Source organism: Mustela lutreola, chromosome 8 (genome assembly GCF_030435805.1).
Source record: "Mustela lutreola isolate mMusLut2 chromosome 8, mMusLut2.pri, whole genome shotgun sequence".
NCBI lineage: Eukaryota > Metazoa > Chordata > Mammalia > Carnivora > Mustelidae > Mustela > Mustela lutreola.
Window position 1 is genome coordinate 99,860,431 of NC_081297.1, and position 25,860 is coordinate 99,886,290.

The following is a 25,860-nucleotide window of genomic DNA, read 5'->3' on the forward strand; positions in this document are numbered from 1 at the left end:
TCCTCAGCCAGCTTCCTGCTCCCTCATCACATGAGGCTTCTTAAGGCTTAGACTCAGAACTGGCATACAGTCACACCCTTCTGCCTATATCGCTTTGGCCGAGTCCAAAGCCTAGGGTGAGAAAGAACATTCTGCATTTTGCGAGAGTAATTGCAAGGTCACAAAGAAAAATGTTAAGGCAGAAAGGATGAAAAGTTAGGTCTACAACAAACTCTGTCAATGGCTTTTTCACCAATAAAAATTACAGGTATTTTGATATCCCTTATAGTTTCAGACATCTCTAAATATTTTTTATGCTCGTCACCACTTTGAAATAGTGATTTTTATTACATTTATTGGTAGATTGCACAGGATCTGTGAACAGTCAGTTGATATATCTGGCCAACAACGGGGCAGCTAGTGATCATTCAACCACCAAACACAGAGGATGGTGTACTGATCCTGCTGATCTGGACATCGGTGCTGCTTTCTCTTATTTCTTATGAATATGTGGAAAGAGATAAGATAAGGACCGTGTCAAAGTTTAACATTCCAAGTCAAATTAAGATCTACAGGCTTCACACTGCAATGTCATTAAAAAATAAAATTTAACTTTAACTTGCCTGTACTTTAAATGCATTGTCTTGTTTTTTAATATATTAATAGAGAAGCCCATATTTTATTAGATTATATTTTATTTTAATATTTTGCTGACTCTGTTTAAATATTACAAGTTTCCTTTCTAATCCTTTATTTTACCCATTTAAAAACATTAGTCTGAACCTGGATGGACCTAGAGGGTATTATGGTGAGTGAAATAAGTCAGATTGAGAAAGACAAATACCATATGATTTCACTCATATGTGGAATCTAAAAAGCAAAACAAATGAATAAACAAAGAAATAAAAAGCGGAATCAGACCTATAAATACAAACAAATTGATGGTTGCCGGAAGGAAAGGGAGTGAGGGTGGGGGTGGGTGGGTGAAATGGAGGAAGGGGTATAGGAGATACAGGCTGCCAGGTATGGAATGAGTAAGTCATGGGAATGAAAGGTGCAGCACAGGGGATACAATCAGTGGTTTTGTAATAGCATTGTGTGGTGACAGATGGTAGCTGCGCTTGTGGTGAGCATAGCATAACATACACAGAGGTTGAATCACTATGTTGTACACCTGAAACTAATGTAAACTAGTGTGTCAACTGTACTCAAAAGTTAATTAATTAAAAATAAAACAAAACAAAACCCAAAGCAAAAATGCTATTCGTTGGTGGTGGTTGGGGGGGGGGGGGGTCCGCAGACTTCACCAAAGTGCCAAAGGTTTCCAGGCCATAAAGAGGTTTTTTCCCTCCACCTTGGTGGAAAATGGTTGTCTATTAAAGCACGGGGCACCGGACCTGTGTGCAGAAACAGCTGCTGATTATACAGGGTAGCTGATTATATTCTGTGGGGTTGGGTGAGGTAAGGGAAAAGGGAGGTTTTAAGAAAACTTTTATATGCTAAAGAGTACCTACAAGATACCTGAGGCTTTGCCATTGTCAAGGTGGTTTTTCCCCTCCAGCAAGGCATTAACATTAATATAGCTGGGAGGTTCCTGGAAGAATGTCACAGGAGTGGGGGTGTGTGTGGGGGGCGGGCAGGGTGCAGGGTGTCAGCTTCTGCTTTGCCTTCTGCCAGCCTTCTGTTCACTCGTTTCCCCACTGAACAATTTTGACCCTTAAATCTTGAAGGTGGAAGGTCTTATCTTCAGTAACGTCTTCCTGCTGAACAAGGGCGTAGAGATGTCCCTACCTATGGGTCAATACTGGTCAGTTGGGGAATGTATAGGGGAGTTACAAAAGCGGAAGGCAGCTAAATCCAACACTGTCAACCTATGAACCTCCTTGATTAGAAAGGATCATCCATTAGCTGGAAGTTATGGCAGTGAAGGAATCTTGGCGCTGGTGAGGCTGCTGGGAACTCTGTAACCAAGGTATCAGGGCAACATTGCCAAGGGGTTTATGACTCCAGGTTTCCTAAAGTTAACCTTAGTTCCTTAAAGCTGTTTGGTCATATCTGAGTCTATGCATGTCTCTCAAATATGACATTCCAGGCAAAACCTTGGTAAAATGACCAGTGTTTCCAATGGTGTCCAAGTTTGCACCAGAATCCAGATGTAAAGACTCACATTTGGGTGTCAAATGAGATGATGTGAGACTTTGAAGCTGACAGCCAAGAAAGAATTCTCGAGATGTCTTTGGTGCAAAATGGTGGTTTAGTTAAAGCACGGGGACAAGACCCATGGGCAGAAACCCAAGACCCTGGCAAAAACCCAGCTGCCAGGACATCAGAAGGTTTAAGAAGTCTCTGTTCTATATATTTATTAGCATCCAGGAACTCTCAGGGATGACTTCTTTGAATAAACCAACTATTTCAGTAATGCTATGGGCTATTGAGGGAAGGCCCACATGTCTACACAGGAGCCAAAGTATTAAGTGGATAGGAGCATGACCTGACTTCTCATGGGCCACTGTGGTATGAAGATATCTCTAATGGAGAAGTGAATCTGTAAAGAGTGAATGGTAGAGGTTTTCTGGTCTTCTGTTCCCTCCCTCCCTTTTGAGACATTCTCTTACAGAGGTAAACTTATAAGATTTGGGTTTGTGGGGGCACCTGGGTGACTCATAAGCATCTGCCTTTGGCTCAGGTCATGATGCCAGAGTCCTGGGATCGAGGCCTCACGTTGGGCCCTCTGCTCAGCAGGGAGCCTGCTTCTCCCTCTCCCTCTGCCTTCCTCTCCCCTGCCCTGTGCTCTCTGTCAAATCAATAAATAAAATCTTTAAAAAAAAAAAATGGGGGTTTTGAATAAGAGATGGGACAATTTTCACTTGATACCTCTACTTGTTTCTAGGCTTTCTTAGCTGAACTCTGCAGCTCTTCACTCTTCACTATCAAGCCTCCAGCAAAAGAGACCTCACTGAGCAACTGCAGTTCTTTTTCCTACAAAGCTTAGACTCTCTGCCTCCAGACTCCTTCTCAAAACAGAGCTCTGGGCAGCAGCCAACATTAATTGTGGAGGGCTGGCACACTGGCTAAAACCTACTTGCCACCACATTCCAGCCTTTTCCTAAGTTTCTTCCAAAAGGAAACACACTAGTGCTCTGCTCATCGTCTGAAGTGCTGCCTTTGCTAACGTGTGATGCTCGTTAATGTCGACGTGCTTTCCTTCCAGGTAATATATTTCCATTAAAAGCGTAGAGGATGTTTTAATGTGGAAGAAGGACCCTACTGCTAGAAGTTTCAGTAAATCAAGTGAACAGGAAGGCAGCATAGTTTAACAAAAAGAGCCTGAGTTTTTGGCATAACAGGCACCCAATGAATGTTCCAGTTATTTTCTTGCGTTAAATGACTCCTGATTACCTAGTACCCACAAAGTATAAGATATGGATCTTTCCTTTAGGGAGGTTCTATTTATACTGATGAGATGATATGGGACAACCTTTAATTTTTCTTCAGATACTCCATATTATAGGCAGTCGTCTGGCCAGTACAGTTGATTAAAATTTTACAAAGAAAAAGACAGCCAGTCACCTACTATGTTGTCTACATAATCTCAAACCAGCAGCTGAGTTTTTTCACTGAACTCTTCTGGGTATTGGAAGGCAGACTAAATACTTTACTTGCTGCCCAGCAACTTGAAGATGGAAAACACATCTTTTGATTAATTAAAAGCAAATGGTTGGAACGACTTACCTTTCCATTCTTTAATTAACGAAGCCCACAGGCCACATGAGGAAGTAATAACACTCATTATGTTGTGATGAAGGACTGTGATGAGGAGTTAAGTCAGACGGGACTCCAGGCACGATTCCCTTGAAGGCTTCCCTAAGATGCTGTCCTGAATGTAGACAGATCCTTACTTGTTGAAGAATCCTATCTCACCAGTCCTAGCACATGCCTCTTCAGAGAGTGCATTTCCTTTTGCAAGGGAAAGAAGAGCCCTTGAAACAACGTTATATTTTAATTAAGCCTAGGCATCCTCTCTGGAATTTCCTTTATTGAAAGAACACCTCCTTTGATTGGTATCTGTGTCAGTCTTTAGAACAAACAAACAAACAAACAAACAAAAAGATTGATCCCTTCCAGGCAGTACTGTCCCATCTGAATGATCAAAAGCGCGGTCAGCTGATTTAGAAACCAGCAAATTATTTTCTTATTGTCCCTTAAATCTCCCAGGAAGCACTTTTGAAGGTAGTCTCCATTCCTCGGGCTTTGTTCACCATACTTCATGCCTGTGGGTGGTCTCAAGGAACTTGAGGAAATGGCAACACCTATTCTACCTCCCTGTGGAAGCAACCCCCCAGCCCCCCCAGCTTCCTCCAGGGTCCTTGCTCCAATGCTCAGTGTGAGAGGTTTCCCTTGTTGTGTCATCAAGGTGCTACTGAAACCTTTAGTTGGATAGCTTCCCATCCATCAGGAAAGTGAACTTTTTTTTTTTTTTTTCTCAGAGAGAGAGAGAGAGAGAGAGAGAGAATATGAGGGGAGGGGTGGAGGGAGGAGGAGGAGAGAATCTTTTATTTATTTATTTATTTAAGATTTTATTTATTTGTCAGAGAGAGAGCACAAGAGAGTGAGCACAAGCAAGGAGAGCAAACAGCAGGCAGAGGCAGAGTCCCTGCTGAACAAGGAGCCTGGAGGGGGACTTGATCCCAGGACTCTGGGATCATGACCTGAGCCCAAGGCAGATGCCTTAACCAACTGAGCCACCTAGGCGCCCCAAATGCACATTTTTAAGTGACTCTCTGATTGAATACCTCTAGAAAACTCCTGCTTCTTCACATGAAGATTTTCATCCACCAAGTTTGATTGTATAATAAAAGTCACCATTTTAAATTAAGTGAATTCTAAACTAACTTTTTCTTACATGTTTGATTCTTGCTTTTTAAGAATGGAGTGATGGAGTCTTTGCGGGAAATTTAGAAAATTTTTGTGGCTGATTTTGCATGCCATGTTTCAGCAAGTTGTAAATTTTATGGCTCTGGAAATACAGTGTTAGCAGAAGAAATGCTGACCCCTTTCTGGTTATAGTGGCCCAAATATCAGTGCTATTATCCCTATCATTGAAAAAAATCTCATAATGCTGGAAACTTGAACATGACCTGAATTGTTGAATATTCTAAAACTGGTGGAGGGAAACCATCCTAGATTCCATGAACTGGTGGCTGTTTTCACTAATCTGGTTTAGCTGCAGGTACAGAAGCCCTCTAAATACACTTTCTCCTTCTTTGAGATACTCTGGTAGGATGTAAGGAGTCCTATCTCCAGAAATAGGCAGGTATGAACTGAAACTTGAAACCCCTCATAAAATCTGGTATCTGTTTGCTTAATGTGAACCTGGTACAGGCAGCACTAACTTTTGCCTGGTTTTTTGATATTACCTCTTCTCTGGTCTTCCCAGATCCTCCAATACTCCTCCAATCCATTCTCTCATTGCCTCCACAGTAATCTTTCCAAAATGGTACTCTGATATGTCTCTGAGTTGTATTAGTTTGCATCCTCTGAGAGGCATATGCCGAGACATAGGTGAGACGTGAAAGGAATTTACTGGGAAAGGAGAAGGAGCTGAAGGAGATGAGGAGAACCTTTAGGCAGACATACTGGTCTGATCCCTCTGAAGGAAAGGGAAGGGAGAAAGGTTGTCTAGAAAGAGTCTCAGTCTGTAGTTCTAAGAAAGTTTCTGTCAGGTGATGAGGGGTCTGTAAGTCAAAGCTGCTATCCTGTCCCATGTCTTGCCAGAATGGGTCTGCATTAGTGTCCTTGCTTTACTCTGTTATTGATGGAGAGTGATCATGGGAAGCATGGCCTTAGTTTGAACATGGTAACAGATTAATAGATTCAGAACACAACACTTGGGGCTAGGTGTCAATTACCCTCCCACAGCAGGCAGTCAAGAGTCGCATGTTCACAACTGCCTCCATGGGTATATTCTAGAAACCTCTAGCTTTTTCTGAATATCATCCCCAGAACTAGAACGCTCTCTCTCTCTCTCTCTCTCTCTCTCTCACACACACACACACACACACACACACACACACACACATCTTAATAAGCAGAGTGCTTGCTCTCTGATTGTTCTCTTTGAATCAGGTTGTCATCACTAAGTACTTCCACAGAGAAATTCTGAGTCCATCTTTGATGTCTCCCTTATCGTGATGATTCATTTAACATATCAACTTGACAGGGTACCCAGATATTTGGTAAAATATTATATTCTGTGTGTATCTGTATGAATGTTTTGGATGATATTAACATTTGTGTTGGTAGACTGAGTAAAGTGGAGTGCCCTCCCAAATGTGGGTAGGCCTCATCCAATCCAACAAGAACATGAATAGAAGTCTGAGTAAGAATTAATTTGCTCTCTTTGCTTAAGTGTTGAGCTGGGATATCAGTCTTTCCCTGCCCCTGGACTAGGACTCAGACCATTGGTGCTCCTGGTTCTGAGGCCTTCAGACTCAGATTGGAGTTATACATGAACTTCTTGGGTCTCTAGCTTGCAGAGGACAGATTGCCAGATTTTGGGGTTTCTCAGCCTCCTTCATTTCATGAGCCAATTCCTCATAATAAGTTCCTATCTATCTATCTATCTACCTATCTACCTATCATCCATCTATCTATCATTTATCTACTGCCTATTGGTTCTGTTTTGCTGGAGAATCCTAATTCACTCATGTTTAAAACTATTTAGTGGTAGAAAACCACTACCACTGAGAGGAGGCTGAGAAACCCCAAAATCTGGCAATCTGTCCTCTGCAAGCTAGAGACCCAAGAAGTTCATGTATAACTCCAATCTGAGTCTGAAGCTCAGATCATGATCTCAGGGTCCTGGGATCGAGTCCTGCATCGGGCTCTCTGCTCAGCAGGGAGCCTACTTCCCTTCCTCTCTCTCTGCCTGCCTCTCTGTCTACTTGTGATTTCTCTCTGTCAAATAAATAAATAAAATCTTAAAAAAAAAATTAAAAAAAATTTAAAACTATTTAGTGGTTTTCTGTTTTTCTTCAGATAAATCTTAGGATTCATTTTAATACCTATAAAGACTTCATATTTCTGCCTCTAGTTTCATCTCTGGTCTCCCCCTCACTCCTATAAGGCATGGGGAGACCTCAACACTTTTTTTAGTTGTTGAAGATTTATCAGCTGAGATTTTTGACCATAAGTAATAGAACTAATTCTTGTTAACCTAGAAGGGTAGGGGGAAGACTGAAAGGATATGGGGTGACTCACACCATCAATAAGAAGGAAAAGAATCAGGTCTCAAAGGACAAAAGTGAAGGCAGAATCAGATAGAGCAACAGGACAGAAATCACTCTGTAGTCTTGACAAGGTAAGTTGGCCTTTCAGATATCTCAGTAAACCAAGAGTTTGTAAATCAGGGGCTGTAATTGAAAAAGTAACCTACTAACTGTGTGTTAACTACTGTATTTCATAAATGACCGAATGCTTTAATCTTACGTTGATTCTCAAACCTATCTTCAGTTTCCCCTCTCTTTCACACAAAACTCTCTCACAAAAGAATATATAAGCATTTCTCTTCCAAGGAGTCAGCTTCCAAGGGCGCGAGATCAAAAGCTGCTTATAACCAGGGGCTTTGTCTGTTTGGATCACTGCTGTAAACCCAACACTTAGAAGAGAGACTGTGTAATAAAAAGTATGTCCAATAAATATTTATTGAATAAGTGTGTGAATGAGCAGCCCATGTTCTGTCTTGATTCTGTGATAAATTATTTGACTAAATGTGATGATTGGCAATAATAGCCAGCATATGTTGGTTGTTTACTCTATCAGACACTGTTCTATGGTCTTAACTGATACTACTTCATTGAATCCTTACATCAACTCTCTAAGGTGAGGAAACTGAGACACAAACTCATTGGGTAGCTTGCCCAAGTTGTCACAGCTGATAGAAGGCAGAGCCAAGGTTTGAAGCAATATGCCTGACTTCTAAGTTTTGCTCTGTCTCTTGATGGTGAAGGTCAGTGCATTGCACTATCAGGCACATAGGAGGTATTCAAAAATACTTTTTTTTTCTTTTTCTTTTGCTCCTTCCTGTTCCTTTTCTCTCTTCTTTGTATTTCTAGTCTCATCCTAGCAAGGGCACTGCTCTGCATCTTTCAAGATTAAGTGTTCAGGGAACACCCCTTCCTATACCTCTGTTAGGAAATGTGTGTGAGATCTGATCCTCTTCCTCTCATTCACTCTGGCTGTATCTTGAGAGAATGTTCTAGGGGTCATGGTGGGGGGGTGTCACATGAAAGAGTATATCCTGGAGTCTACATTAAGGATCAGATTAACTAAATATTTACTATGTCTATCCTAAGTTGAAATAAAGTTCATTGGTATCTCAGTGTTTCACTGGTCTACTTTCTTTGGTGGAGAGACTTTTACCATGGGAGAGCTACCATCTTTAGCTTGTCAGATGTAAATTTGGGAGAAGAGAAGACTGAAAGCCAAGGGGTGGAGACAGTAAAGGAAAGATATAAAAAGCTTAAATAGGTCACAGAATTTTGGTCCAGGAAATTTATAAATCTTAAACAAGTTCTATAAATCAAAAGAAAGGAAACATTGTTTCGGCACATAATGGGCTGTTTGAGGGAAAAAGCCAAACCAATTGAATGTCAAGGCATTTTATAAAACTTGTCTTCACTGAGGCCTCTCTAAAGGGAAAGTGTGTGGCTCCCTTATTCTCTAGGTAGCAAAGTGGTGCCAACAAACTGTCACTCTGTCCAGAGTCCTGAGCCCAGTTCAGTTTCCTGCCATCTAACAACCATTGGATTTCACACTCCATTGGAATGGAATCTAGAAAGGAGAAACCATAAAATTCTGTAATGGTAGTGTTTTGAGTCCTTAGCAGTGAAATCATTGCCTTGGGTTATCTGTTAATTCCTCTGGCTAAACATTAAGGCTGGAAAGTCATCAATTACAAAAGAGAAGGGGCTTGAGTAAGACATAAGAATAAATAGAAAAGGAGCAGCTGGACAGGCATGAGGCAAAGCTCTCCAGAGCCCAAGATGATGGCTTCTATGTAGTAGCCAACTCTGGTCTGTAAAATCCAGTAATCAATTGTATGAGACTTGGAGGCAAGGCCAGGCCAAGGATTCATCAATGCCATGTGTATATTGCCACGCAATAGTCAACGGTTTGGGAACTCTGTGAAGCTGTTTTCTGGCTGGACCAGTTTGTGGATTTAAAAACTCTTTTTTGTTCAAGCTGCAATATCTGAGGAGAAAAAGACCACCTTTTAGACTTCCCCTAGTGATGTTGGACTCAGGCTGTGCAATTAGTGGATTTGGTACATGGGACTTTTACCCTTCATGCCTTTCCAACAGTTACCCTCAAGACAAAGTACTCCACAATCTAAGCAGTAAAATCAGGGAGACACAAATACTTTCTGGTAGGAATAACTTCTAGGCTTTTTCGGAGTTGCCAAAGATCATGGGAAGAAGGGAACAGGAGAGATTAGTGGAACCATCCAAGAATGTGTTAAAGGAACCACAGAGTTCAGCATTAAAGAAAATAATTATTAGAGATGACAATTAACTAAGGGGAAAATGAGTTCCAGAATCCCTGTGCTACGCATTGAATTGAAACTGGTTTGCTGTCTTGGAGCTAATGAATGGAGGGTGATCTAGGAAGTCAGGCCATATTATAATTTTAGGTCTACTGCTGATAGAAATTATTATGTAGAATCTGAGTTTGAATTGTCTTATATTTTATTACTTTCTATACAGTTAGCTGATGCAGCTCTGATAGGGAACAATGAGGTAAGTATTTAACTGTCATTTCTCTATAAGTTGTCTTGTTTATTAAAGCCATGAATTGGGGTGCTGGGGTGACTCAGTGGGTTAAACCTCTGCCTTCAGCTCAGGTCATGATTTCAGGGTCCTGGGATTGAGCCCCACATCGGGCTCTCTGCTCAGAAGGGAGTTTGCTTCCCCCCACCCCCTGCCTGCCTCTCTGCCTGCTTGTGATCTCTGTCTGTCAAATACATAAATAAAATCTTTTTTTAAAAAGCCATGGATATGAGTGTTGGAAGGGACGTTAGAGATTTTCTAGCACACTGTTTCTATGACTGAGGTCCAGAGAGAATAAAAAACTTACCTGAAGTCACACAGTTAAAGACTAATGACTGGGGCGCCTGGGTGGCTCAGTGGGTTAAAGCCTCTGCCTTCAGCTCGGGTCATGATCTCAGGGTCCTGGGATCAAGCCCCATATCGGGCTCTCTGCTCAGCAGGGAGCCTGCTTCCTCCTCTCTCTCTGCCTACTTGTGATTTCTATCTGTCAAATAAATAAATAAAGTCTTTAAAAAAAAAAAAGACTAATGACACAGGACTTCTGGATTCTGTGTAGGATATAGGAAGCTGGAAAAAACATCATTCTTATTCTAACAACCACAGAAATATCAATATAAAAATTCACGGCTTTTCTTGAACCCATCAGAGCAATAAAGTCACAGAGCAATCAACCAACCATAAATCTAAAGAAAGACAGTGCTTCCCAAAAGCAGTGAAAGTCAAACAAGTCAAACTTGTTTATAGGGGCAGAGCCACTGGTATGTAAAATCTGGTTAAGATTTTTAACAAATTGCTAAAGGCTGAATTGTGGTCTGGTTACAGAATATATAGCCTCAGGGGCCACAGGCACAAGAGGAATTAACTTCAGGGCTCTTCTTCACGGACCTCATGGTGCTCATAAAAAGAATTGACGGTAGGATGAGAATCCCAAGAAAACCTCCAGCATGGTGCAGACCAGGGGAGGGGCACAGGTACCCCTGTAAGAAAGGCACAACATCCTTCTCCCCTGTATCTCACGTGGAACAAAACCGTAAGTCACTACACTGTCCTCTCCACAACTGAGGGTCGGACAGGATCACTGACATGGCTCTGTCCTGGAAATCCAGGGGACATGGTGCCTGCATAAGACTGAAGATTGAGCAGGACAACTGGGATATTCTTCCTCTGGCTCCCAAACCAGGCTGAAAAAAGCCAACTGTACTATTAAATAAGACCGTGTTTGTGCAATTAACAAGTAAAGTACCAAGGTGCAGTGAAAAGGGAAGATGTTAAGCTGTGTGGAACAGACACATTTAGGAACAAACCTTTTACAATTCAGCACCCACTGAAACACCAGGTAATATGAGAGGAATTTAAAGCTCATGGTGCACTGAAGGTAACTGTAACAAGAAATCCCAAATTCAGCTCAAGCCCTGACTAGACTGATCAACTCCCTCACATTAAACACTTCGGAGAAGGAAATGTGCACCTCTATGTGGGCAATACAACTAGTAGCCTTAGAGTCTACTGACCTACAGAAGATGTCTGGCTTTCAACAAAAAATAACAAGGCAAAGAAACAAGAACACACACACACACACACCAGAGTCAGGAGTCAAAGTGTTTAACAGAACCAGATTCACATATGACACAGAGAACAGAGGTTGGGACTATGAGATAGGAAATTTGAAATAGCTGTGAGTAATAGGTTAAGGGCTATAATGAAAAAGGTGGACAGCATGCATCAAAAGATGGCTAAATCCAGGTTAGAGAAGGAAACAATAGGAAAAGAATTGGTGGAAATACATACATGGAAAATAGTAACAGAGATGAAGAACTCCTTTGGTGGGCTTGTCCATAAACTCAAAACAGTTAAGGAAAAAATTTGTGAACTTTAAAGATAGGCTGATAGAAATTACTCAAACTGGAACAGAAAGAGAAAAAAGTGAATAAATAGAACAGACATGCAAGAGCTACAGGACTAAATCAAAGGGTCTTGCTCATATTAATAATAATCTGAACATTGACTTTCAGTAGCATTTCACACAGTAGCTTCTTCTTCCCCTTGACAAACTGTCCTCATTAGTTTTCAAGGACCTGGTACTCTCTTCATCTTCTGTGTACTTCACTGACTGCTGCTTCTCAGTTTCCTTTGCATGTTCCTCCTTTCCTTTTAACCCTTAATGTTGGCGTGATCTAGGGCTCAACTGTTGGTCTCCTCTCTTCTGCAGTCCCTCCATTGTTGACCTCATCTAGTCTCACGGCTTTAAATATCATGTATGTTCTGATGACTTACATTTATTTCTCCAATCCAGACCTCCTTCCTGGACTCCAGACCTATATATTCAACAGCTATTGCTATCTCCTCTTGAAGGTCTAGCAGTCATCTCAGACTTTATATGTCTCTAAAACAAACTCTTATGTCTTCCTCCACAAGGCCATTCTTTTTGTATCTACCCAATGTCAGTGGTAGCAGTTCCATTCTTCCAGCTTCTTGGGCCAAAAGTCTTGGCATCATGCTTGATGCCACGCTTTCTCTCAAATTCCATATCCCAATCACCAGGAAATCCCATTTACTACCTTAGAAATGTATCCTGAATCTGACTCTTCTTATCACCTCTACTGTTATTACTCTGAACCAAGTCACCATTACATTCTACTTGAATTATTGAACTAGCCTTTTAATCAGCCTCTGTGCTCTCAGTCTTATCTTCATTTCACTTCAGCCTAAGCTCCAAACAGCGATCAGAGGGGAAATTTACAATATAAATCAAATTATGCCATTCATCTGTTCAAAACTACCCAGCAGCTCCCCATATTCAGAGTAAAACCTGTTACGGGTTGAATTATGTCCTTCCAAATTCATATTTGAAGTATCCGACTAGATCGAAGTCAGATCTACAAGTATCCCAGAAGTATCCTTGAAGTATCCCAGAGTGTTTCTCTCTTCGAAGTTAGGACTTTTAAAGTAGTAAAGTAAAATCAGGTGATATGGCTGGGTCCTAATCTAATTTGATTGGTTTCTTATAAGAAGAGGAGATTAGGACACAGATAACACAGAGCCAAAGCTGAACAATGACTGTGTAAACACGCAGAGAAGGCAACCCAAGGAGAGGGTTTTAGAAGAAACCAACTCTGCTGACACGGTGATCTTGGACTTCTAGCCTCCGGAACTGTGAGAACATACACTTCCATTGATGAAACCAACCAGTGTGTGGTACTTCGATATGGCAGTGCTACCCAACTAATACAAAGCCCAAATCTTTTCAGTGGCCTCTGATGACCTGCATGATTTTGTTCCCCATTCCATCTCTTAGGTTATTTCTCACTCTGTTCCTTCTCTCTCATGCTACTCCAGCCACACTGTTTTTGAGCTTGTCAGGCATACTCTTGCTATAGGGCCTTTGCCCAAGCTGTTCCTGCTTCCTGGACTATTTTTTCCCCAAATATGAATGGCTAATTCCCTCACCTCTCTCAAGTCTTTGTTCAGATGGGACTCTTGGTGATGTCTACTCTGAAGACCCTGTTTGAAAGTCAATCTTTTCTCCTTCCTTTGCCCAATATTTACAGCCTCACTTTCTTGTTCTGTTTCCTTCTGATTATATAATTTACTTATCTGTTATGTTTGTTATTAGGCTTGTGATTTCCTTTTCTCCTTGAGGTCCATTCTTCACCCTTATCCACCTTGCTCTGTGCCCTGAGAAGCTGCAATCTATGGGCAGTTTCAACAAATCTTTCTTGCTCTCTGGCTTTTAGCTGAGTTTAGCCAACAAGGCACTATCAAAAGATGTGCTTTGGTGAGTGCTGTGAAGTGTGTAAACCTGGTGATTCACAGACCTGTACCCCTGGGGATAAAAACATATGTTTATAAAAAATAAAAAATTAAAAAAAAATAAATAAAAATAATTTTAAAAAAAGAAATTAAAACTGAGACATTAAAAAAAAAAAAAAGATGGGGTATGGGGAAGAGAGAGTTCAGGGTGCCTATTTCCCAATTCCTCTGTCAAAGAAGACTAGACTGGTCAGCACAATGTCCTCAAGCCAAGCAAACTACTGATCTTACTAGGGTTTCAAAGAAGCAAGGAGTTGAGGGATTGGACTTTCAGAGGCCCTAGTGGGTTGTCTTCAACTGTATTGTTAATCAGCAAGACTGTTGTTGATTGGTTCATTCTCAGAGGTGTGTTCACTAGAGTGTCTGTTGCTGTTTGGTTGGCTTTCATACTGGGTGTCCTGAGAGTCATTGCCTTGCAAAAGCATGTTCACAAAACTGAGTTTTTGTTTGTTTGTTTGTTTTTAAAGATTTTGTTTATTTATTTATTTGAGAGAGAGAGACAGAGCATAAGCATGGGGAGGGGTGAAGGGAGAGGGTGAAGCAGACTTTCCGCTGAGCAGGGAGCAGGACGTGGGACTCGGGAATCATGACGTGAGCCGAAGACAGACACTTAACTGACTGAGCCATTCAGGTGATCCTGAATTGAGTTTTTGATAATCATTTGAACTGGTTTAAAATGGTTTTTATGGATACTTATTGCCATGGCTCTAACAATCAGTCTTTTTCTAAGTTTATGGGGACTTCCGGATTCTCGCCTCTCTGCAATGCTGTGCTTTGTTCTTTGCAAGCCTCTGGTAATGACTTCCTCCTGTTGCTATCCTTGGGTACTTTATCATAAACTATAAGGAGTTACTGAACTATGTACATTCACCCTCTTTGAGTGTGTGATCGATTTCATGGAGGGATCCTGATATGCCATGTGTGTTTTCCCCCTCCTAGAATGAAGCTCCGTGAGGGAAGGGGTTCCCCCTGCCCGCGTTTTGTTCACTGATGTAACCAAGTGCTTTTGTTCTTTTTATAGTTATTATGACTACTTTGATCTTTCTGAGCACCATAAACATAGAAATTTTCCTTGACCTATGGTGGGGTTATGCCTGGATAAATGCATGGCAAATTGAAAATATCAAAAGTAAAAAATGCATTTAATACACCTAACTCATTGAACATCATAACTTAGCCTAGCCCACCGTAAATGTGCTCAGAACACTTACATTAGCCTACGGTTAGGTAAGATGGTCAAACACAAAGCCTATCTTGTAAAAAGTGTTGAATATCTCATGTACTTTATTGAATACTGTACTGAATGTGAAAAGCAAAATGGTTGTATGGATGCAGGATGGTTATGAGTATATCAGTTATTTACCCTTGTGATCACATGTCTGCTGGGGAGCTGTGGCTCATGGTTGCCGCCCAGCATCAGAAGAGTATCATATGACATATCATTTCAAAGTCTGAAGTATGATTTCTACTGAGTATGTATGTTTTGCACCATCTTAAAGTTGAAAAATCATATAAGTTGAACCATTGTACAGGGAGACTGTCTGTACCTATTAAAGTTATTTTTATATAGTTCAGTTTTATGTTGCTTGCATTGATTTTAATCATCTCTTAACTGCAGATTTTATTGGCTGTTTCTCCTAGTTTCTGCATATGTTTTGGAATTTTGGTATATAGGCTTATGTTGAATTGGAGTGTCCTATTTCTTTTTATTCCTTGGTTTTGCTCTCACTCTCTTTGGGTTCACTCCACCCTCAGTAGTCATTCTGTGGTTGCCTCCATCCAGTACTTCAGGGATCCTTAGTGCAGAAAGAAGCAAGCCTTATGTTGGGGTTTGGGCTCCAGCCCTGTGGTGATACTAAAAAGAGAATCCTATCACCAAGCATGTGGGTAACTTGGTTCTGGATTTGGGGCTGTATCTGCATTCTCCTACTATCATAAATAAGGGGGCATAAGTAAGGCAGAGCCTCAGGACGTAGTTAACTGAAGCATTTTCAGTCTTTTTTTAAGGGCAGGAAAACATACTCCAGTCTCTGGATTTGAGCAATTGAACCTGGCTTAGGTCCCAGACTATCTACAACTTCACCCTGCTTTCTGGTTTGTGTTTCTGTTCTGTCTGTGGTTTATAAAGATCTGCTGATCTTCAATTTGAATGTGACTAGGCAACCTGTTTTTTTCTTTTTATGTTTCATCTATTATTGCTATGTTATTACAGTAGAGAAGGTGCCCGAAAGCATAGATTTCTAATATATCTTGACTGGAAGTCAAGTAGTCTCCTGTAACATAATTTTTTTTTTTATTTGACAGACAGAGATCACAAGTAGGCAGAGAGGCAGGCAGAGAGAGAGGAGGAAGCAGGCTCCCTACTGAGCAGAGAGCCCGATGTGGGGCTCGATCCCACTGGGATCGTGACCTGAGCCGAAGGCAGAGGCTTTAACCCTCTGAGCCACCCAGGCAACCCTGTAACATAATTTTTAATGGATCCATGATATTTCATTGGGAGCAATTGCAGATTAAACTTAGCAGACTGAACACATATATTTCCTTCTGTTTCCTCCTCAAGTCTCACAAAATGACTGTTATGATCCAATTTAAGAATGCACATGCCCAGCACCACCTATTCCACTTCTCTGCTCTTTTTTTCTCCATAGGATTTATACTTAGGCAAACCATAAAATATACTTATGTATTTTGTTTACTGTCTGTCTCTTTTTGCTAGAATATAAACCCTACAAGGGGAGGGCAGGGATTTTGACTATCTTATTAATGTTTGTGTTCTCAGTATGTAGGATAGTGCCTGACATCCTAGTGAGTCCTTAAACATTGCTTGTATAAGTGGATAAATGAATCAAGAAATAAAGAGGCACAAGGCGCCACAATGGAGATGAGATGAGATCAGAAACAAATACAGGCAAGAAAGGTCAACATCTTAGGTTCAGAAAAACTGACCCATCAGAGGTAACTGTGATAGATGATTTGCAAAAATAACCCCATTCTTTCTTAGTTCCCTTCTATATGCGCATTGCAATGTGACTTTACAGCCCATTCCATCAATAGGTAGAATCTATTCCCTGTTTCTTGAATGAGAAGTGGTCTTTTCATTTGCCTTTTTTTTTTTTTTTAAGATTTTATTTATTTGACAGAGAGGGATCACAAGTAGGAAGAGAGGCAGGCAGAGAGAGAGGGGAAAGCAGGCTCCCCGCTGAGCAGAGAGCCTGATGAGGGGCTCCATCCCAGGACCCTGAAATCATGACCTGAGTGCAAGGCTATCTACAAGTCTTAACCCACTGAGGCATCCAGGTGCCCCTTTTCATTTGCTTTGACCAACAGAAAGAAACAGTAAAATTTTGCCAGTCCCAGCCTAGCCTCGAAGCCATCGAAGGGTCTATGTGTTTCTGTCCTAAATCTAGGAACCATTGCTTCTGCCATGAACAATTCCAGGCTGATCTGATGAAGGATGAGAGAATATGGCTAGAACTGAGTCAGTGCCATCAAGACTGCAAGTGTTAAGTAAACTCAGCCAAGATTGACAAAACTGCCTTTTCAGGCTTGCATTGGACTGCACAGGCCTGAAGAAGCCCAGCTGCAAGCAGAAGAATCACGCGGCTGGTTTAAAGGCTCGTGAGTAACTATAAATATTATTGCTTTAAGCCACTGAATTTGGGGGGTGGTTTGTTACATAACAATAGCTAACTAACACAGTAACTCCATTAGAAAACCAGAAAAAAGCTGAAAACTAAGCCCACAATGGGGAAGCCAGTTAAAAGCAATGGGATTTCTTCCTGCCAAATTCCCCCGTAGAGTCAGAGCTGTTGTGTTCCATTGAAGGTAGGTGCATGGTTCAAAGTCTTCAAAAAGAATATTTAGAACCTAGATCTTCTCTACCCCATGCATCCAAATAACTATTCCTCTCCCATCTTGGCAAGAGGTGGGAAGTCTACTTTCTGGAGTGGTCTTTGGACTTAGGCACACAAGGTACCTCACCAGGGGGTGGTGAGGAATCATTCTAAAAGTAGGGAAAATGAAAAGTCATCAAGGTTAATGGTAAAATTCTGAGCCCCCAACTAGGTTCTGAGGATGATAATAGGAAGGCTTAAAACTCTAAACAGAATATTGGAGGGAGATCTGACCTGTCCATGGAAAAGAATTCATACATGTAACCAGGTGCTACCCAATGACACTTCAAAAAATCTATAAGTGGACAACCTCTGTCTGCACACAGAGAGGGCTTCTTCTTCTTTTTTTCTTAAAGATTTATTTATTTTGGAGAGAGAGAGAGAGAGAGAGAGAGTGCATGTGCATGCACACGGGGGGGAGGGGGAGGGGCAGAGGGAGAGAATCTCAAGCAGACTCTCTGTTGAGAGGGAGTGGATGCAAAGCTTGATCTCATTATCCATGTGATCATGATTTGAGCCATGCAGAGGGCTTCTAATCAGCATTTAAATACAAATTTTCAGTCAAGGGTCATCAGTTATGTGAGGATGTCTTTCGTGTGAAATCAGAGACCAAAACAAATAAATGGAAAAAAGGAGCACAGACAAAAGAGAGACAATGAAGGTAGCAGAAGGAAACTTAAAAACAAAAACAAAATATCTCAGGGAGATAAGAAGATACTGCACCCCTGATACAAGACAAGGACACTATTTAAAAAGAATAAGCAGAGAGTAAGAATATACTTATGGAAATAAAACGTTTGATAGGAGAAATAAAAAATTTAACAGGAGAGTTAGAAGATGAAGTTGAGGAAATCTTCCCAAAAGCAGAGAAAAAGACAAAGAGATGAGGCAATGGGGGGGGGGCAGTATTTATAAGAGAAATCCAAAGGCTTAAAATAGCATTTCATAGCATCAAAACTTACTTAATCAGCAGATTCATGGCTTACTATTAAAACTGTTTCCGGTTTTTGCAGCAATTAACAGTTCTTGCAGTGAACATCTTTGAAACTAAATTTTGGTTTCTGCCATGATTATTTCCTGGGGATAAAATTACAGAATGGAATTACTTGATTAAAATATAAACATATTAAAGCCTTTTGATATGTATTGCTAACCAGAAAGATTGTTTCAATTTATAATGCCAGAATATAAGAATAATTGTTTGAGACTTTTTCTTAAAATCAATCATCCTTGTCTCAGTCTGTCTAGTAATGGGTTCCTACTGTATCAACAATACATATGGGAATTGACAATTCTTTACTCTTATTTCTCAATAGGATTAAGCAAATTATCATCATATAAAATCCTGAATTGTCTTGGTTCATTCTGCTTTGTTCTATAGATCAAGAACTCTACATGAGAGTTCAGAGAAACCCCAGTATTCCTTAGAAAAAAGGTCTGTGATATCCATCTTGTTTAATTTCATCATGGCTGATTGTTTATTTTTGGATTTCTCTAGAAAGGGCATGTTTTGGACTTCTCTTCTCTTCTTCTCTTAGTATATTCACGTCAGAAGTACCAGTTCACATGAAAGTGATTGCGCTCTGACTGGCCTTAGTTAGGCAAAAGGAAAAAGTAACTTAAGAAGAGAAAGAGCCTCCTTGCATTTCCAGGTATTTAATTTCATTTGGGGAAAAGTCAGACAAAACCCAGAAAAAGTAGAAATGAAAGATGCAGCCTCTGTAACATTAACCAACCAGAAACTTCTAGCCAAGTAAATTTAATAAGGGGTAGAACTGAAAGGGCCAATATTGATGGCTTTGTCCAGATGAGAACATTGAACGCTCAGGGATAAGGTGGCTTTTATTAGTGGTTCACAGATACAGAGAATAATTGCTCTGCAAATTCCACATTGGTTCTCATTTTTGAGCTCTAAAACAGATTTCCACCATGCTGGCTTTCTCTAGGAAATTTTCCAGGGATGATAGGACAGGAAACAGACTGCATAAGGGGCTATACTGAGTTGTTCAGTGGACAAACTTGAACTTAACTTCCTGGCCCTGTTAGACCAGATGGTGGCTTTAAGGCATACACACACACACACACACACACACACACACACACAGAGAAAGAAAAAAAAAATCTACAAACAACTCACACACAACACAAAGCAAATAATGATCTCCGCAATGCAATATCGCCAACATCATCAAACTATTCTTGCTCCTGAACACACGATTTGGTTGAGACTTTGTACTTTGCTTTTGAACATTCTTTCAGATTACTTCAGTCTGGTTTCCTTTCCCACCATTTTGCCAAAGACACTCTTATCAAGATCGTCATTGATTTCTATGTTGCCAAACGCTACATACATATTCCTGTCTCTACTTACTATTGAATGAATAGGCTACTTTTTCTTTCATCTTACAACTCTTTTAAAATAGTGTAAGTTATGGGGTGCCTGGGTAGCATAGTCTGTTAAGCAGCTGTCTCTTGGTTTTGGCTCAGGCCCTGATCTCAGGCCCCTGATCTCAGGGTTGTGTCCCTGCTCAGTGGGGAGTCTCCTGGAGTTTCTCTCTCCCTCTGCCCCTTCCTCTGCTCTCTCTAAAATAAATTAATCTTTAAAAGATAAGATAGTACAGGTTAATTGTTATACTTATGAATTTCTTGGTTACTTATGAATTCTTATGAATTGTTATACTTATGAATTACTTATGAATTTCTTCTATTCAAGAGGTTTTGGTTGTTTATAAGTGATGACAATTTGTCCTCTTAGTCTCAAGGACTTAGATAAAAACTTTCTTTCCCTCTCTACCCCTCCCTCCATTTTTTTCACTTCCTTCTTTTCTTCTCCAGACATTTATAACAAAGAACACTTTATTAAGTAGACTTCCAGTATCACTCCTATTGTCCTTAGCGCTGCTAAGATGTAGTAAGAGGAGGGTTAAATCAAAAGTAGAGCCTAAGATTAGAACAACTTTATCCTCATTTCATATTATCTCCTTAGATCAAGACTGAAGCACATGTGTGAAGCCATGATAAAGAAGAAACACCTGGGGCGCCTGGGTGGCTCAGTGTTTTAAGCCGCTGCCTTTGGCTCAGGTCATGATCTCAGGGTCCTGGGATCGAGTCCCACATCGGGCTCTCTGCTCAGCAGGGAGCCTGCTTCCTCCTCTCTCTCTCTCTCTGCCTGCCTCTCTGTCTACTTGTGATCTCCCTCTGTCAAATAAATAAATAAATAAATAATCTTTAAAAAAAAAAAGAAAAGAAGAAACACCTGTTTTCATACCTGGCTTACTCAGGCTAAAGCAAAACTATTAAATTATTTAATTTGATTAATTTATTTTAAAAAAGATTTTATTTTTATTTATTTGACTGAAAGATAGAGAACACAAGTAGGGGAGCAGCAGGCAGAGGGCGACAGAGAAGCAGGCTCCCCACTAAGCAGGGAGCCTTAATGTGGGGCTTGAGCCCCGGACTCTGGGATCATGATCTGAGCAGAAGGCAGCCACTTAACTGGCTGAGCCACCCAGGTGCCCCTGTTAAATCATTTTCAATACTCAAATTTGTGATTTAGATAATAAGACAGACAGTTAATTGAATTTTTTTTTCACCGTGAATTGTAGAAAGCACACTGCATTTGGGCCATCTGGTTTGAGAAATGGTTCTGACCTGTACTGGACATGTGACTGTGGGCAAGTCATTTAAATTTTTGAAATTTAGATTCCTGTTCTTTAAGTTTGGGTTGTGACTTCCCCTGGCTTAGTGAAATATGAATAAAAGGAAAGCAGTTAGGAGGTGGTGCATTATTCTCCAATCATCTGCTAAAGAGACTGTTGATGTTCCAGATGAAAGAGCCTCTATCCATCTGCGACCCCCAGTGAGGATGGACAGCTGCAAAAGAAACCTGTGTAGCATTAGTAAGAAGTTAGCTTTTTGTATTTTTATATTAGGTCACTGAATGTGAGGGGCTATTTGTTACTGCAACAAAACCTATCCTATATTAACTAATATGGAGGGAAGAAAAAAATAAGTCAAAAGTTAGAAGAAAATTGATTTTGGTGGATAATTTTAGGACGGAAGAAACTTGAAGCTACTTACAGGGTAAAGAGAAGGAGCTAATGGAGAAGGGTCAATTGAATATAGAGGACACAGAGTGGCAGGTCAATGAAGGATCAAGAGCCAGAAGCCGGCTGGCCTTAACCACAAGGAGAGAGATTTCTTCTCTGAGACTGGATGAAAAGAAATAAAGATGAGTAAGGGAGGGGATGCTTATAGATTGTGCGGTGAGATGTTGAGGGAATTATATCTCTGATCACTCCTTTTCTTTGGTTAAGTATGAGGTAAGGCTATTTGTGGAGAGGGAGGAAGGTAGGGTTGGAAAAAAAGAATTGAGAGGGTAGGGTTGGTGGGAATTTGGAATAGTTGCCAATAAGAAGAGAAAGGGAGCTGAGCAAGGACAAATAAAAGACCTATCTATTTCTTCCACTCAGTTCTGATCTTCTTGAAGATGAACGCTGTAACTATTCCTCTATATTATCAGTATCAAGCCCAGTGCCTGACATTCTGGAAGTTCTCGAGGAATTTTTGCCAAAAACATGGCTGCCAGTCATTTTTATTTTACCCATAGCTTTGACTTTGATTTTTCCTTTTCCCTTAAAATACCAGCTTGCCCTAGATCTACCATTACTTGTTCCCTATAAAAGCTATTAGAAGAGATAAAAACAAAACCCTGTTCTTATCTTAATTGAAACACCAAATCTCAACACACCCAGGAAGCAAAGGCACAGACACAGCAAGACTCTGATTAATCATATTTCTCCTGCTGTATTTCAAGCTCTTTCATTAGTAATGGCAACTTTCCAAAGGACATTTTTTAACAGAAGGCTTTCATCATGTTCAGTTCTCATCCCAAGCAAGTAGCATTGCAGTGCATTTGCAGTGTGAATAACAGTTAACATTCTAAAGTGGTACTTGAATTTTTTGGGGTGCCTTGCATGTCAATTAAGCACTAGAGGAGTTAACGGCATGGCTGCAATTTTTTAAAAGAATTTATTTATTTATTTATTTAGAGTGAGCAGGGGTGGGGGCAGAGGGAGAGAGAAAAAAAAAAACTCAAGCAGACTAGACTGAGCATGGAGCCCAATGCAGGACTCAATCCCATGACGTGAGTACTTTTTGTGTTGTTTAATGTTTTTATTGAAACTACATTCATTACTCTGCAACTGGCATATATGATTGTATAATGTGTCCTGTATTTTCCCCGGATTAATGACTACAGTGTGAATTGTATAACCCAATGTTTTGAAAGTTCATCCTATCCATGAATATTCAAATTTACTAGTTTTCTGTTTTTGAAAAAAAGCTGCAGTAAATGTCCTTGGATGTATTGTCATGTTTTGAGTTTATTTATTTTTCAAGCATTCCCACTGGGGTTTGTAAAGAGAAAAACCCTATTAGATATGGGGGGGGTGGAATGTGTCCAACAAGATGTGTCCGAAATTGGGGAATAGTGACCCAGATGGGGAACAGAGGGGTACAAGATCTCAAGTGGATTCTAAGTTTCTTCTGGATTTGTTGTGTGTTGGGAAAACCTCTATGATTTCATCCCCTTCCTTGAAATAGAATTATTAATGCTTTCCTTGTCATTAAAATAACTCCTCGTTGGGACGCCTGGGTGGCTCAGTTGGTTAAGCAGCTGCCTTCGGTTCAGGTCATGATCCCAGCATCCTGGGATCGAGTCCCACATCGGGCTCCTTGCTGAGCAAGGAGCCCGCTTCTCCCTCTGCCTCTGCCTGCCATTCTGTCTGCCTATGCTCGCTCTCTCCCCCTCTCTCTCTCTGATAAATAAATAAAATCTTAAAAAAAAAAAAAACAACTCCTCATTATTTCTACAATACATCCTTTAAAGTTCACTGGATGAAATGCTGCTTGTGTATTATACAGACACATACGAGTATTATATGTATAATACACATGACTTCTGGCTTAATAGCTCCCACTCACATCTCCCCCAAACCATTTACTTTTTGGGATTTCCAAAGGGATGATTATCTTCTGCTCAAAAAGTCACTGGAGAATCCTCGGGCTCACTTGCCCCTTCATGAGGTGACAATATTTTTGCCAAAGGGCTGACTCCAATACTCCATGCTTCCAATCCTCTCAGGCCTCAGGAGGTCCCCGTTTCAGCCACCTTCCAGTTCTAGGAGCCCTCATACAACTCTGCTATGGCCAGTCACACAAGGTTTGTCTTGAACTGTCCCATTACTTCCTGGCTCTTTTCTCTCCCTAACCACTGGGTCTCCAACTCAATCCAAGAGGGTGGGTGGGAAGTAGATGCCATGTCACCCTTTCCATTCCCCAGTTTTTCTTTTGAGAGCCCTAATTTTTTGGATGGTCTTCTGATAACCCTCTCAAGCCCTGTTCCCAGACAAGTTCCAAAAGAAAAGTTCACATGCATTGAAAAGGAAATCATTACTTTCATGACACTTATATAGGTGAAGGAGTTGTTCTCATGTTTGGTGGCATTTCATATGCAAACACACATGCAGTGAGGAAAAGTAAAGAAAAGGTATCTGTAAGGAGGGATTTTTGGAAAGGAAGTATTTTTTGATGGCCACATTTAATTTTTTTTTATCAAAACTTTATTTTCTAGAGCAGTTTTAGGTTCGCAGCAAAATTGAGGAAAAGGCAGAAATTCTCTATAAATGCCTGCCTGTACACATACAGAGCCTTCCCCATCAACAACATTCCCCATTTGAATGGTACATCTGTTACAATCAGTGAACCTAGCTCAATACATCACAATCCCCCAAATTCCAGAGTTTACATGAAGGTTCATTGTTGGTGTTGTATATTCTATAGGTTCGGTCAAATGTATAATGACATATATCTATGATTTTAGTATCATAGAAAGTATTTTAATTGCCTAGAAATCCTCTGTGCTCTGTCTATACATCTCTACCCTCTAATCTCGCCCTGTCAATCCCTAGAAACCACTGATCTTTTCACTGTCTCTGTAGTTTTGCCTTTCCAGAATGTCATGTAGTTGGAGTCACACAGTATGTAACCTTTTTAGATTGGCTTCTTTCACTTAGTAATATACACTTTAAGTTTTTTCCATATCTTTTCATGGCTTGATAGTTTATTTCTGTGTAGTGCTGAATAATATTACATTGTCTGGTGTACCACAGTTTATTGATCCATTCATCTACTGAACGATATCTTAATTGCTTTTAAATTTTGGCAGTTAGAATAAAACTACCATAAACATCTGTGTGTAGGTTTTATGGGGCGTAAATTTTGGACTCCTTTGGTTAAATACCAAAGAGTGCAATTACTGGCTTATGTAATAAGAGTATGTTCAGTTTTGTAAGAAACCAACAGCCTGTCTTCCAAAGTGGCTGTACCCCTTTGCATTCCTACTAGCAATGAATGAAATTTTCTGTTTCTCCACTTGCTTGCCAGGATTTAGTGTTGTCAGTATTCCAGATTTTGTCCTTTCTTATCTTTTTTTTTAGTACTTTATTTATTTCACAGAGAGAGACACACAGAGAGAAGGAACACAAGCCGGGGGAGTGGAAGAGGGAGAAGCAGGCTTCCCACAGAGCAGGGAGCCCGATGTGGGCCTGGATCCCAGGACCCTGGGATCATGATCTGAGCCGAAGGCAGACGCTTAACGACTGAGCCACCCAGGCATACGATTTTGTCCTTTCTAATAGATATGTAGTGGTATCTCATTGTGGTTTTAATTTTCATTTCCTTGATGGTATGTGATGTGGAACATGCTTATTTGCTTGCTATCTGTTTTTCTTTTTTAGTGAAGTGTCTGTTTCGTCCCATTTTTAAACTGGCTTGTTTGTTTTCTTACTGTTCAGTTTTAAGAGTTCTTTGTGTATTTTGGATAATAGTCCTTTATCAGGTGTGTCTTTTGCAAATATTTTCTCTTGTTCTATGGTTCATTTTCTCATCTTAACGTTATGTTTCACAGGGCACAAGTTTTTAATTTTATCCAGTTTACCAATTATTCCTTTCATGGATTATGTTTTGGGTGTTGTATCTAAAAAGTCAGCCACATACTCGAAATCATTTAGGTTTTCTCCTATGTTATCTTCTAGGAGTTTTATGGCTTACATTTAGGTCTATGATCCATTTTGAGATCATATTTTGTGAAGGGTATAGGATCCATGTCTAGATTCTTTTGTTTGTTTGGGTTTTTTTGGAATGTAGATATCTAGTTGTTTCAATGCCACTGTTGAAAAGATCATTTAAAAAAAAAAAAAAAAAGACTGCTCCATTGTATTGCCTTTGCTCATTTGTCTAAGACCATTTGTCCATATTTATATGCGTCTAGTTCTAGGCTTTCTATTGTG